A 16,830-nucleotide genomic window follows, 5' to 3' on the forward strand; every position below is an offset into this window, starting at 1 on the left:
CTTGCATTTGGGCAACACTAATTTTAAGCTGATATTTGTATATGTCTTGAGAAATGAGTATAATTTCAAAGTATAAGTATATTTCGCTTTTGAAATAATAGAGATATTTCTATAAGTCTCTAGACCGTTAAAACAGTGTTAAAAACGAACAATCGAAGCTTATAAGAACTCATAAATTATTCCAAAACCTAAGTTTCTTATTCGTGTCAAGAGAACACTAATTTACGTGACCCTGTGTTTTAGATATGCATTCATAAAAGCAAAACTCTTATACAATAATTCAGAAAATTACAAATTCGTGCTATTCTAAGGTCGGTGAGCGGCGGCAATCTTTTTATTATAGGTAGCATTAAATGCTCGGATATTTTAATCCCAAGGCAACTGCAGTTGCATTTTGTAATTCGTAAGACATCAATATAATGTAGGTACATATATGAAGATAATTATCTTATGTTATGTTAAATGAACAGAAATCTTCGTAAAAGTAGATAATGTTGATCTAACTATGTTAGAGGCATTATATGATAGTATCGGCAAGTATGTTACAGATGTTACACACTTATCTGTTTTAAAAAGTATGTATCGAAAAAAAACCTTGAAAAATATCCCCAATATCATGTCAAACTGACACGTATTTAGAAATGGTTAAGATCCTAAAAATATAAATTGATATGATAACATCATTCTTATTTTAAATTATAGTTTATTATATTGGGTGGTTACCTATACTATCACATGTAACACTGGTAAGAGAATTTTATACATGTATAAGAAAGAAAAATATATTTTATTATAGTTGAGAAGAATTTCCTTTTTCTGAGTGCCGGAACCCAGTGGGGTTGTATTTGGCGGAGTCCATCTTAACCTATGGCCCATTTCCCGGGAGTCGCGTATTTCTTAACCAAGTTTTCCCCATAATAAATAAGGGGAAAATGTCAGAGTACAATTCAAAGAAAATTTCAAAAGGGAGTATATCCCTTTAAATAAATGATATAAAATATAAAGAAAAAGTAACAACGTTAAAGTTAAATTCAGCTTTAATAAACGTTTCACTTCTGACGAAACTTTTTCACGACTTTCAGATAAAGTAAAGGTAACTTTCAATTTTATCACTCAAAGGCACAAAACCGATAAAAGCAAAAGAGAATAAAGGCAATTTCTTAAAAATTCCAGATGAAAACTTCATTTTCAGGTTAAAGTTTAATTAACATTTTCGTTAAACTAATTAACTACTGATGCTTAAACCTCTGAATAGGCTTCACCTAGTCAATTCAGCAGCTATAGAGGCTGATCCGTGAAAAGGAAAAGTGATTTACGGGTTGCGATTTCAGTGCGTTAGAGCGGGACAGTTATTGTTTTCCCGTTGCGTTTTCCTCTCGAAACTTAGTCGACGTCTCGGTCGGCTCGGTGTTTTTTCACTCATTCCGGCCTCAGTATTGGTCGCGCCACGGCGGCGTATGTTGGATGCGATTCCGCTTGTAAACAGTGGAAAATATTGCGATTTACGCCACAATACAACCGATATATCACATAACAATAGTGTTTTCATTCATTCCGAGCACAGGGACGCTGGAGTAGCGCGTCAAAACATCCATTCTCACCATATACCCCGTTTGTTTTTGTTTTATTTACGCCGGGAAAATGCCGGCTTGAACTCGTGAATATTATACATTTAGTGCGTTTCTTTGTTCCGTGACGTTTATGGGATTGTAGACGATTGTTGTGTGTTTTTTTTGGTTTATTTTTCATTTGTTTTGTTTTTCGGTCGAAGTGTGCCGGAGGACACGTGTGCTATCGATCGCCCGGCGAGTTTGAGGTAAGATGTTGATGGGTGTCAAGGATGGCATGTATGGTGTACATGGCGGTTTGTTCGTTTGTCCTTGTAGTTGTATAAACACGAGATAAGAATATCGATTTCCGCGCTACTGATAAACAGCTGGTCGCTCCGGGTCGATGACGTAATTTCTCGTTAATGTAACAACTGGTCCGCGGCCGGTTCGGATATCTGACCATATGACACGCTACATACACACGTGATATGGTTAAAACTGCATAACAGGCCTGTTGCTAAGGTAAATCGCGGTCGAAATTCAATATGTTTTCGCGTTTATAATTATAAGCAATGTATAAAATAATTACGCAACGCTTTATTGATTTAAAATGTGCGGTATAAAAATTGTGAGGTCGTAGAGTTCTGTAAACAAAGGCGACCTACCTCAACTTTCTGTCTCTACATTTTGGGTCATCGAGTAATACGTAGCTATACTCTACAGCTCTACACTCTACAGCTCTATATTACAGGTATTGTGTAACTCTACCTACCCAATTTGACATGAATATTGTTTAGTAGAGTCTAATATTAAATGTTAATATACGGTAGAGCCGGGTTAAAATAAATACGACCAGGGCTTATATTAAGAATTATTTATATAATTAATTCTTAGTAGCTACTTACGTGTTACGAGTTTTTAATTCATAAAATGAAATAAAATATTTCAAACTTCCAGGATGATTATTGTTTTATTTATAAGAGAAACATAAATTTGTATAAGTTAACTTATAAAGTCGTCTTTGGCTTTACATTTACAACAGAAAATATTCCTCAATTTATTACAATATATTAAAGGGATGATTGATTCTTCAAAACCGGGAATATTATTCATCTAGTTCAAAATATAAAGATCACCTATTTTGAGTTTAATGACCCACAACTTGTTGTAGTTCATAAAATTATATTGCTAGTTGACAAGTTAACAGCAATTGCAAGTCATTAAAATAAAAAAACGACGTATGTCACTCGGGTACAGCCGCGGTAAAGCTATTGCATGCTATGCCTTTAAGCCACACCTCCGTCCGCCGGAGTGGGGAGCGTGAGGTTTTTTCGTTACGGAATTTCTCGATTTGGTCCCCGCGCTCAAGGGATATTCAATTAAAGCTTAAAAAACTTTTTAAAACACATTCTAATCAACTATTTCAATGAACAGAGTTTTATTTCAAACCTACAATACGACAAAGAATGTTCATCTCCATGGAAACAAAGTCGCAGTTAATTATAAACAATCACAATGACAATAATTACAACAAAAGCATACATAATTCCAACATAACAATAATTTCAAAACGACCTTTCGAGTCGAGAGGCAAAGTACTCATTAATTTTTAATTATGTTCAATTAAAATTATCAAGTTCAGGGCCGTTGTTATTATAGAATTATAGGGCGTGTATTTAATGATATTACAATTTATAATAGAGGAATGTGTGATATTATATATTAATATTCTAGTGTTATCTATACTTATATTAAAAAGCTGAAGAGTTTGTTTCAACGCGCTAATCTCAGAAACCACGCACTCGATTTGAAAAAATATTTCACTGTTAGATAGCCCATTTATCGAGGTAGGTCATATCATATCATCACGCAAGGAATAGGAGCGGAGCAAGACGGATAAAACTGCGGGGCAAAGCTAGTAAGTAGATACATAAGTTTGTGGGATGAATGTTTACGCAAAAGCGGCAGCATAAAACTCACGCTAATAAACGCACATACCTATTATAAATTAAGAAAAAATTAGCACATTAAAACTCCTTTATGTAAATAAAATATAAAGCAATTCAGATTATGATTTATGTATTATTTTTCTGTTAATCACTAATCGTATTCAGAAAAAATGTATTCTGTATTTGATAAGCTCATTACCGAATATTATATTGTTCCAAACATCACACTTTGAGCCGAGAAAATAAGAAAAATCCTTAAAATATAAAAACGTGGGCGATGCGTCGGCGGATAAAACCGCGGGGCGTAAAAACCTTGTCAAAATTGTTTATCTTTTATATCAGAATTTTCCTTAACACATTATGAAATGATTATAAAATACGGAATTTGCTTCTATTTTTATAAAGTACTAGCTTTTCACCCGCGTCTTCGCCCGTGTTTTCAAAGGAAAACCCGCATAGTTCCCGTTCCCGTGGGATTTGTAAAAACCTATCCCTTGTGTTAATCCAAGTTATCCTCGATATGTGTGCTAAATTTCAATATAATCGGTTCAGTAGTTTATGCGTGAAAACCATACATACATAATATATACATATACAAACCTTTCTTATTTATAATATTAGTATAAACATAGTTATATGTAAATTAATGTAAAGTAAAAATAAATAAAAATGTGTGCGTGTACTAGTGTACTAGAAACTTCTTTATGACCTTATTTTTCAAAAAATAATTTACTATATGCAACTTTACAGAACGCAGAAAAACGTCGAATCACGCGTGGCAGGGATAAGGAAAAGATGGCACGTAACGGAAAAATGTTACGCGTAACGAAAAAATGTTACACTAAATTTTTTTCCAACCCCGATAAAGAAGTTTCACTTCAAAAATATTTTTTCAAAAATGAAGCATACAATCTCGTTGATACTTATGGCAATAAGGTAAACACAGTAAATTGAGTATACATTTCAATCAATATCTTAAAAATCTGGAGACGTTAAGAATCAAATGATTATAAAATACTGAATTGGCTTTTATTTTTCAAGTAGTTATCAAAGTTCAATCGCCCACAAACACTCAAATCACAAGAAGTTTCGAAGAGTTTGACTCAAAAGTATTTAGCTTTTTAGGACTATATTATAATATAGACTTCTAGATTTTTAGAGACCTTTATTTTTTAAACACAGTTAAAATTTAATACACACTTAATTATGAAAACAAAAAATAATAATTTTGAGAGATAATTTCCACATTTACAGATTCAGAAAATATTGATCGATATTTAAATTCGGTAATTTTTATTGCATTCATTCTTTTGGTCATGGTTTTGAAGTTACTTCCCTATTAGTATCCCTACTAATATTATAAATGCGAAAGAAACTCTGTCTGTCTGTCTGTTACGCTTTCCCGCTTAAACCTCTCAACCGATTTTGATGAAGTTTGGCCCAGACAATCTTTAGACCCTGAGAAAGAACATAGGCTACCTTTTATTGCGAATTATGTACCACGGGCGGAGCCGGGGCGGCCCGCTAGTTTATTATAAATCCGAAATCCATTGCTTACTCTACATACAGATTATTTATTATTTTTCACCAAAACAACTAAAGTCATTTTGATGGCTTTTAGCATAAAATAAAATAAAATAAAATAAAAACTTTATTTATTTGCCTTCACAACTTATACTATTACAATAGAACAAAATATGTAAACGTGTAGCATTTACGTTGTGAAGGACTAGTGTCTGAAATAGGTCTGTGAAAGACCTGTAGTACAGTTCACTAGCCCCCCTCGCGGATGACACTACTTAAATACATTTATAACTTAACATAATAAACAAATGGCAAGAAGAGAAAAAACAAAACAATAGACTGAACTTAATATCTACTTCTACTTAAAATAATATAGACCTATTAATACGTGACCAGTGTATGTGTAGTGAGTGTTTGTCTGCATGTTAGTGTGCGCGTGTAATATGTATGTTTGTATGTGTGGGTGTGTGAATGTGTTAGTTTGTGTGTGCGTCTGCGTGTATGTGTGAGTGCGTCTATGCGTGCGTTTTTGCGTTTGTGCGTGTGTGTGTCATATATAGAAAGATGTATAAACAGTGCGGAATAAACATTAAGTTTTTATGTTTAAAAGATTTTCAGTTTGTTGGTAGTCTAGGGTTTTCAAATAATTAGTTACGGCTGATTTACAATTATATTTATTTTTAGGATATATGTTTAACGTTTTATTTATTAGGTTATAAAGAAAAGGTCCCATGAAGCAGAAAAAATTGTGTGAATGAAAACTTTTGAATTGTAAGGTCGGGCATATCTTATCTTTGCGACGTTGGCTAAATTGTAGGTTTTTGTCAAAAACTAGTTGAGAATGCTGTTTTAAGATTTTTTGTAGTATAAACGATTGTCTAACCGTCAGCAAGTCCCACTTTTTGTATAGTTCGGTGGTAGGGAAACGGTAAGGGAGACCAGCACCAACTTTGAGGATCGAGCGCTGGGCTCGCTCAACTTCTATGAGGTAACTCTTTGCACTACCGCCCCAAGATGTTATACAATAATTTATCAAAGAGCTACATAGGGCAAAGTAAACCATTTTAATGACTTGGTGATCACCTATATGTCTTAAGCCCTTAAATATGTCAATTAATTTACGCAGTCTTGTTACAGAGCATAGACATAGATAAGTTACTTACAATGTTAATACATGGGCTACTTTTTATATATTTAAGTGTGAAATAAAAGTTTATATTATCCACAACAACGTGAATCCAAGCGAAGTCGCAAAAAAACAAACTAATAGTTGAGTTATTCTGTCACTACATATCTCTTTAGTTATTCACTAACTGTTCCATTCGGCTTTGTTCGTCCCCCAGCCCAGAGGGATTACATACGACAAACAGCAGTTTGTTATATTATTCATCGCTTGGACTAAGCTATGTTACGTGGAATGTAGGTTTTGGATGCGAAGTTATTTAGTGTTATGTATTTTTTTACTTTTTAGGTAAGACGACAAATAAATAACTTTATTTATATGTAAGTTATACATAAATATAGTCTGTACTATATTTTTGGCTATTTTGCAAAATTCTTCATCGCTGCTCCTATTAGAAGCGGTTCCTCCACGAAAAAATTATCCGGACACAGATATACATTTTTAATTCGATAAGTAGTTCTTGAGATAAGCGCGTTCAAACAAACAAACTCTTCAACTATATATTATAAGTAATAAACGTTACGTACGGTACTACAATCACATAGACGCTTCATTCACAGCAGAGGTCAAATGCCAAAACCTAGACTTTCCAAGGTACTTTTGTAGCCTTTTGCTAAATACTTAGCACTTTTGGCTTCGAGAAATTTCCACAAATTGCTTTTTAACTTGCTACGAACATTATCTGTGACTAATGATTTTCGTCTAATTCAAATTTAATGAGGCTTCCAAGGGACGAATATTGTCTAATTATCTGTTTTCTTTGTGGCCACTTTTTGGCATAAAGTTTATTACCTACTATCTTTTTAAGAACCACGAATATTTTTAGAGCTTATAGTTCTTGATTCCAGTTTTTAAATATTAATAACTATATTATATAAATAATTTAATTCAAATTTTATGTGCACTGTGATACTTATTGATAAAAGATTATACGCGAATCAACGATTTTTATTTTATTTATATTTTGAAGGAAAAAAAACGACCACTTTTTAACCCATATATGATACCATCGTCATATACATCGTCATCAGTACAAGCTGTTTCATTATTTTATTTTTCTTATAACATTTTAAAAAGTCATAAAAATACACTTGAAAAATAAAGTCTCTCGTATGAATTTACAATTAGATAGTTTATAACCTAAAATATTACACATAATTATACATAAATTTCGCAAGGACATAGCCCACGTAACGCCGGGCGCGAGGCTTGTAGGCGGCGGTTACGACAGACGTGCAATCACACGATAGTTTATCAAGGAAACAGAGAAAATAATGCATGTATTGAATGTTGAAACATGTGTATTGGGATAAAATTAAATGTGTTAGAGGAATAAAAATAATAAGTTAGTAAATTTGAAATTTAAATAATAAGTTTTTTTTAAAGTGAAACTTTTATTACATCGTCTCAAACTTTTACGTACGATAATTATCGAACAAATACGATAATTTTTAGTTAAATGTCTATAGTGTGAAAAAAAGTTTCACTTTTACCGTGGTTTCATAAAACCACACAACATTTTTTTTAATTAATAGTGCCCCTTGCGAAATTATATAAAATACATCAGAGTATACATTTGAAATGTTTACTCTGATGTAAAATGGATAGTATGATAGACTTGTGTAGGTATCTATTTTTCTCTTGAATACCTATAAATAAAAAAGCACAGAGAAGCAAATAAGTAATAAATAATTTATCAATAATAATTTATAATTTTGACAACCCTATCCCTATCGACCAAAAATGTGCGTGACATTAAAACCCACATCCCAACTGTATGAAGAACAACTGATTCCTTTCCAACTACTTTCGAGCTATTTCCTTCACAAACAGCTTTGGAGCTATAAAACAACATCTTTGTAGCTATAAAATTTGATAGCTTGTAAAATAGCTTAAGCCTCAACACCAGGTGGCAAGCACAACAATGTTATCTATACATCGATGGTCGCAATCAGTGAAATCAATTAAAACAAACACTTAAAGCATTCAGCACAAGGTTGTGTAACCGTGTCGGCAGGAAGTTGACGCGATACACGGGATAGGGTTGTCACTAAATAGAATTTAATTTTATTTGAAAATTAAAGAATATTAAATTTTGAATGTGGGGATCCGAATGGATGGTTACGAATCTGTGTCATTCGCGAAAATTCGACCACCGTATCAGCATGATTTTTTTTTATTCTTAAAGCTTATTGAAATTCGACTTTTATTTAATGTTTCTCTTAAACATTAAATAAAAGTCGAATTATGGAAGTTTATTGGAACGAGACCTTTATTATCTGAATTAATGAGTGACTCATACCTAAAGAAATTTTGAAGAAAGCTGTAGTGTTTAAATTTTTGCGTATGTAGGCGTAAGTGTTAAGTAAACTCCTTTATTGAGTATATTTTCTTGCTTGCCTTTATTCTGGTTTTATGTTTTTCATTCATCTCATCGTACTGTAAATTATCCCGCATTAGCAGATCAAATGCTAATATTAAACAGTATTAAATAAATCTGAAAGATTTCATAACTTGTAAGTGGCAACCCTACGATTAGTGAATAATATGTTAGTGCATTGCTTTAACGCATGTACCCGATACAAGTTATCAGTCTTTAACCGACGGATAACAAAAGTGGGTTGTGTTTTACGGTACTCCACTATTTATCTGTATTTACGAGTACATGCGACGTTACTTTGTTATTATATTTTTGTTTAGAATATTCTAGAAATATTAACTTAGTATGTATAAATATAGTTTCTTATGAGTGAAATAGATTATATAGTAACACTAGAAGATACTGGATTGGGTTATCATTGAAATTCTCGTTTATATTTAATCATTTGATACTGTACTGATTAAACTCTATTTCTCGTTATTATGTTAATAAAATAATATGAAAGTCTATCCCTGTATGATGTTAATGATAAATGATTATAATTAAACGTTCAGAATAATTATGTTCCTGATAATATATTTATAAAGTAAGTTGTGCTCAGAGGGTCAAGAACAAAAGCAATAGTATAAGAAGCCTCCAAAGTTCGTGTTAATTTTCATTCAGAAAAACAAGTTCATATCATAGGAAAATGCTTATTCGTTTTTTAACTACTATATAATCAAACAAATAATTCCCATAACACAGCCATTTATTATGTTACAAGCGAATGATTTTTCTTGCGCAGTTTAGTTGCATAATCAAATAACGAGCTATTAATTATTTTCTTATCGCATATGTACTTGTTACGTATCCTTACGTTTTTATATGAAACTTGCGTAACTTTAGTTTTTATGTTTTCAAAATCGTGCACTTTGCCATGGAAGAAACCGTTTATTCTTTATGATTTCTTATGCATAACACAAGTTGTTATTTTGATATGATTAATTACACAAATCTATATGTTATCAGTTATCACTATATATACAGTTTTATACCGGCTCTTCTTTGTAGAGTCAAAGCTTCCCGAAGTTGTTACTAATTATTGATAAATATGAAAATTGAGATCGGCAAATTATATTTTAAAATAAGGAATGTAATGTAACCAAAACAAAAAATATATAATAAGAACACTATAAATTATTAATAACTAGCTGTTCCCCGCGGTTTCACTCGCATTGCTCCGCTCATTTTTATCTTAGCGTGATGTATACCTAGCCTTGCTCGATAAATGGGCTATCTAACACTGAAAGAATTTTTCAAATCGGACCAGTAGTTCCTGAGATTAGCGCGTTCAAATAAACAAACGCTTTATAATATTAGTATAGATAGGAGAGTCTTTTGCTGCTTATTCGTAAAAATATAGCCTACAATACACCAAGGTTTATCTACATACAGCCCAGAAGTACTACATTATATGCAAAAATGCCAAAATGAACAACACACGAATCTGCAGGCTATCGGAAACCCATCAAGCCAGCCCTTCCGTTGGCTCAAGGCCGGAACCTTTCACTCGATCTTGCAGTTTCGCAACCATTGTACCAGCCTAATTGAGATGTTTGACCTGGATTGCTTGACAATTGTATTTTTGCAAAATATTATTGAATCTTTAAATTATTGTTATATTTGGAGTATTTTTCTATTCTCGAAACTTACTTCTAATTCTTCTTTTTCACGTTACCTACACCTTTGAAGGATTTAGTTGCAATACCTACAAACATAAATTTCATACAAGCTTAAGCCCCTTATTATCCTTCTTTATTCATCTAAACTATACAAAGCATGTTCCAAAATTTCAAGCCCATTGTCCTAGATAATAATGATTTCAGTTTTGCGTTGATATGTCGGCCAGTAAATCCATACTAATATTATAAATGCGAAAGTAACTCTGTCTGTCTGTCTGTTACTCAATCACGCCTAAACTACTGAACCAATTTGCATGAATTGAGAGTAATTTGGTATTGAGATATTTTGATACCCGAGAAAGGACATAGGCTACCTTTTATTGCGAAATATGTACCACGGGCGAAGCCGGGGCGGACCACTAGTATAATATAAACTTAATTAGACTCCAGTAATTGTAAATGGATAACGTTAATCTGTTTAATACTTCACAAGCAATAATAGAACATGGTCGTTGCGATGTATAAAAAAGTAAATTTAATACTCCTTGATTGGTTAGTGCTATTACAGAACTAGATTCAATGTAAGAAAAAAAAAAAAAGAAAATTCAAATCACTCATCCATTTCAGAGCATTTATTTCCAACAAACACACATTATCTCCTCTATATGTTTTCAGTACTTATATTTTTTTAATAAAAAAAGTAGGTTTATCTAGATATCGCAGCTTAAATCTAGCCTACAATAATAAGGTCAAACACATTCTGTTGTTGACTGTACTTCCATCACAGTAACTGCGTAATTAACGTTAGATTAAGTACAAAGCCGATGTTTCGAAACACTAATAGTATATTACGACGTTGCGTATCGTAATATTGGAATTATGTACAGTTGTGTGCAGAAGTCAATTAGTTATTAATACTGTTGAGAATAAATTTATGTTTTAATATAAATAATTCTTAAAAACGACGTGTGGCACTCGGGGACTGCCGCGGCAAAGCTATTGCATGCTATGCCTTCAAGCCACACGTCCGCCCGTCGGAGTGGGGAGCGTGAGGTTTTTCGTTACGGAATTTCTCGATTCGGTCCCCGCGCTCAAGGCCCGCGATAGAAGCTATGCAATAGCTTAAAAAAAGGTAATGTTTGTGATACATAGACATAGTTAAATTAATAATATATAAGCATTGGTAAATTACGATATAATAATTAACTACAGGTTTTTTTTGTTCACTCACGGGCCGATCTGATCCCATACTAAGCTTTCGCTTGTGTTATGGAAACCAGATGGCTGATAAACATACAAATGTAATTTTAAATAAATACTTATATAGATAATTAACACTCAGACACAGAGCAAACATCTATGTTCATCACACGAATATTTGCTCCGGGTGGGAATCGAACTCACGACCTCTGGCAGGGCCACTACCAACCAAGCCAACCGGTCAGCCAATAGGTAAAACACTACATGCAAAACCCACTTACTTACAATTGGTTTTAAATAATAATAAATCTAAAATATATGCTACCAATAATGATTTGAAATATAGATGTCGAACTATCAAGATTTTCACGACACTGAATTAGACCGGGCATAGCTGATGCGAGTCAGGAGTAATGTTTACACTGAAATTATTCATTTACTATTAAGCTATTGCATAGCTTCTATCGCGGGCCTTGAGCGCGGGGACCGAATCGAGAGATTCCGTAACGAAAAAACCTCACGCTCCCCACTCCGACGGGCGGAGGTGTAGCTTGAAGGCATAGCATGCAATAGCTTTACCGCGGCAGTCCCCGAGTGCCACACGTGGTTTTTTTAGTTTAAATCATTTCATTTTCTTCCCGACTATATTAAGCTGTAGCTAATAGCTATGGCCATATTGAATGACGTCATTAAGCCTAGTAATGTATGTCTATCTGTGTATAATTAAATCGTGATATTTTTGATGAAATCTCATAATAGAGGACAACACTTACTTGATTGCTTTTTATTTATTTTGAAACAAGCACATAGTCAAATAAATTCTTCCCTTATATTGTGTAGAAGATTACCACAATCCACACTAAATAATAAGCTATTTGGTAGAGTCAGAGATAAAAACATTACATTTAGACTTATAAAATTGCTAACAATTGCTTTTACCATATTATATTTATATCTCTATTCTCTATAGAAAACGATCGATTACATCTCATACTATTACGTAAAGATTCATCCAAATACTCCAAGAAATATTGCAAAGCCAATAATCTCCAAACTGCGAACTTGACATTACCAACTGCTCGTGAATTTTAATAGGCTCCGATAAGTCTAGCTTCTGGAACATTCTAGATAGAACAAATTAGTAATATAGGTTAGATAAGAATTACTGGAGTATTTCAATAGAATTATGTCTATAAAGTACCACATAGATAATATGATTAATTATATTATTTTGGATGCATAAATAAGCTGGAGCATTTTGGATAGCGCGGTAAAAAGTAGCTTATATTCATACCTATAGATTATATATTTATAAAAAAGAGCGTGTATGCCGAGCACGCTTTTCAGAAGTGAAACTTATTTGGCAAGCCAAACTCCATGACGTGACGCGACCTTGAAAACTTTACTCAACGCGCCTATACAAATTTCACTTCAAAAAATTGCTGCACTGCTTTCACAACATTAGAAAAATTAAATTCTAAATTAAAAGATTTGGAATACAACAATAACAAACAGAATATAATATTATAAGCAAGCTGTACCCCACCCGCTACATATTCAATGTATGCAAAAAATCCAACCATTTTGAGCATTTTACAGTCACAAGCAAACCACGAACACCGTGGGTTTACAGAAGTACTAAAATCTTTCATCATAGTAATGATGAAAGATTTTAGTGTACTTATGTTACAAATCTTATCATACCAGAACGTATGAACGAATCTATGCCAAATCATGAACGGTGATAGTGATAGTTGATAGTAGTGTAGTATGGAATAGCAAATAAATAAACTAAACAATCATCGGCTGATGCTAATGAAAACAAGAGTTAAATATCAACAAAATGTTTTCCAAATAATTCAACTTCAATAACTGTCATTCCTAAATAATCGTATTAGCTGTATTTATCAATTATCATCAGTTTTCGATATGTTTGTTTAACGTTAACAGCTGCGCTAATAAATTTAATTATACGTGTTTGTATTACAATTATGACAGTAATTAGCACTTGCGGTTAAATGATAAGTGCGTACCAGTGAATAATAGTTGAGAGGTCAAGGGATGTAGGTTCAAATCTAGACTCTAAATTCAAACTCAAACTCAAACACTTACTTATTCAAGTAGACTACTATTTAGTAGCACTTTCGATTCGTCATTACATAAGTATTTTTAACATTTACCACCGATTCGGAAAGCAGTATCTATGGAGAATAACCGGCAAGAAACTGCATAGTGTTGCTCTTTTAAAATCATGTCAATATTATCATTTATTATATCAATTCAACTTTTAAGGTAAATATACATAGTAATAGAGTGGGTTTTGAATTAGTTTTTTTGTGAAATATCAAATTACAGTGAAACTTGGTTAAGTGGGACCTGGATAAGTGAGAAACCTCCATAACTGGAACTCATGCTGAGGTCCCGACACTTTGGCACTGAATTACCTCTGTTAGTGGGACGAGGTAAACCTCTATATCTGGGATTTGTTCTTTCGATTTATCATCATAGTTACCTCTATAACTGAGACAGCGAGTAAATTTTATATGCATAAACCTCTGTAACTGAGATAACATTGTTTGTTTACTCATTCTTATTCTCTACCCTACCACGTATTTTATTTAATGATCGCACCTGTATAACTGAAATAACCTGTATTCTCACCTCTATTAATGGAACCCTCTGCAAATGAGACAGATATTTATTTATACCTGTATATCTGAGACACTGGGTAAGTGGAATACCTCTATAAGTGAAACGACATTGCAGGTCCCTTGATGTCTCACTTAACCAGGTTTCACTGTATTTACATGTGGGTGACAGCTGAGTGTACAATGTACATGACATGTACATGTATGTGTGTGTGTGAATATGCTAGAGTAGATGTATTAAATCAGGACAAGTTTAATACATCCATACTAATATTATTAATGCGAAAGTAACTCTGTCTGTCTGTCTATTACTCAATCACGCCTAAACCACTGAACCAAATTGCATGAAATTTGGTATAGAGATATTTTGATACCCGAGAAAGGACATAGGCTACTTTTTACCCCGGGAAATAGTAATAGGTTTTATCTCGGAAATCCCACGGTAACGGGAACTATGCGGGTTTTTCTTTACCTCCGCGGGTGAAGCCGCGGGTGGAAAGCCAGTTTTCGTATAAATTTCAGGAAAATTGAAACTACGTTATAATAAAATCATATATTAAAACCCAGCTCTAATAAACTGCGAAACATTCTTAACAAACTCCACCTTGTACATATTTGATCGACTTTAAAATTCGTGCCGTATATGAAAATATTTCAGATAAAACACGACTGCAGAGTTTCTGAACGTAAAGTTTGATAAATAAACAAAAGTTAGCGGGAAAATGTTAAACAGCATATGTTACCTGCGTGACTGCGGGCGGAGTCTTCGTAAACATAACCCTTTTAAAGTTACGTTCCAATGTTCCAATTTGAGTTTGAAAATTGTATGCCGTTTTAAACAAGGTGTAGTATACTGTATATGTAAGACGTTCAGATTGTTTATAACTAATTAGTTGAGATATTTTTAATGTTAATTAGTTACGCTAATTATTGTAATTTCATTGACTTATAGCCAGTTATGACAATCGTTTGTAATTGTTTTATATACCATTAAATGGGTTCTGAGTTGACGAACCCAACAAAAGTACTTATTTAAAAGTCATAAATTTTTTTCTACTTCGTTGTATAAATTTTGATATCTCTTAATAATAATTTGTGTGCTGAAACCAAGATACTTAATTAGATAGCATCAGAAATTGGAATATAATATGATCCAATAAATTGCAAGCATAATACCAACGTTCAGTTAATTAAAGAAAAATATTCAGCTCTTTCAGCTTTTTCGGGGTCCAATTAATCTGCTTATAATGAATTCTTTGCCCATAAGTATAAGGTTGAAATTACGTGAGCACAGTGTAGCCGCTATATCAGATTTGGCAAAAGTTTTTGGTTGAAATTTATTGAATGCGTTATCTTTATTTCACGTTAGTTAATCTCGATAGAGCTTGTTCGCAGTGCTCGTGGAAATTTCGCTGTTTTTACCAGAATTGGGTTTTGTTAGTGGCATAGATTATAAATTTATGTGGCCGATGTGATACGGACTAAATTGGTTGGCGGGAAAATACTGAAAAAATTTCGCTTGTCTCTTTAATGAATTGATTAAATTTGTAGGGTTGAACAAGATTAGTTAATATTTTGGATGAGACGATGAAAGGCTTATGATATGGATTCATGTTTTACTTCTGTATCTACCTACCTGTAAATAGTGATAATTGATATTAATAGTAGAACCGATATTACCTTTTTTCTGGGCAGCGTTCTTTTCTACGACAATGTCGGCAATTTGTACATACTCTGCTATGAATAGGACTATATATTTTTAGTACACTATTATAACAATAGATAGCTAATGTATCTACATTTAGAGAGGAAAATAACTGATGAAAATACTGTAATCTTCCAAAGAAAAAGTCACGGCCTGGCTGGCAATAGATTACTAATAACATACAGATGAATCTGTACTATTTTAAAGATTTTTTAGTTTTCTTGACATCTTGATTCATTTTGAAAAATCTTGCACAGGCTGCAGAAAGATATTATATTACTAGACATAGGACATATTTACGACAGCAAGCTTAGAAATCTTAACTACAGCTACCGAATTGTCGTTTTGCACTATCAAAACATGTTCCATATTTCCAAACCAGTATAACATATCACGATAAGTCGCCAGTTGAAATAAAGAGCTATAAAGTGGAGATAGGTGATTTGGAGAGCAGCCAGGGTCGCCGGTTCATCAGGGTGTGAAGATTTGGCAAGCCGTGTTCAGCCGTGATGTATGACTCCAGATGGTTTTTAGTTTGGTGACATTTTTGGGGTTAATGTAACTTTTTTTTTAACTTTTTGATGTAAAACTTCTTTAGGAACGTTGAGAGTAAAATTTCGAGTTCGGGTCATGACGTCTCGTCATGGAGTAAGGCGACGATTTTGGTATCTTTAAATCTTGTTAAAGAAGTTTCACTTCTGACACGTCTGCTCGGAATACAACTCTTTTTTGTATTATAGATTTATAATTTATACCAATATTACAGAATCCTTTCTGTTATATATTATTTATTATATATTTTTACAGAAAGGAAATATATATTTTTTCGCTAAAATCTAAGCCGAATTGATATGTAATTTTTCATCTCTTGACATAACAGGATTTTTTTTAAATCAGGTGACGATTTTTAGCCTAATTGTTCCTTTAATTCCAATATCCACTCTTTAACTGCGTTAACCAATCCTCACATCAGTCAAAAAGCGCTAAAAGATTTAAAAATGACACATCAAAAGTCAAATAATTAGATTAA

General features: G+C 32.9%; 1 protein-coding gene across 1 annotated transcript in view; it reads left to right on the forward strand.

The window, feature by feature from the left end:
- The first annotated feature begins 1,439 nt into the window (after nt 1-1,439).
- Nucleotides 1,440-16,830, forward strand: part of LOC123701253 (brain tumor protein) — a 366,899-nt gene continuing 351,508 nt past the window's right edge. Inside the window, exon 1 of the mRNA XM_045648669.1 lies at nt 1,440-1,816. The gene's annotated coding sequence lies outside the window, so the exon portion shown is untranslated. The remainder of the gene's footprint in view (nt 1,817-16,830) is intronic.

The sequence above is a fragment of the Colias croceus genome, chromosome 21, assembly GCF_905220415.1.
Source record: "Colias croceus chromosome 21, ilColCroc2.1".
Taxonomy (NCBI): Eukaryota; Metazoa; Arthropoda; class Insecta; order Lepidoptera; family Pieridae; genus Colias; species Colias croceus.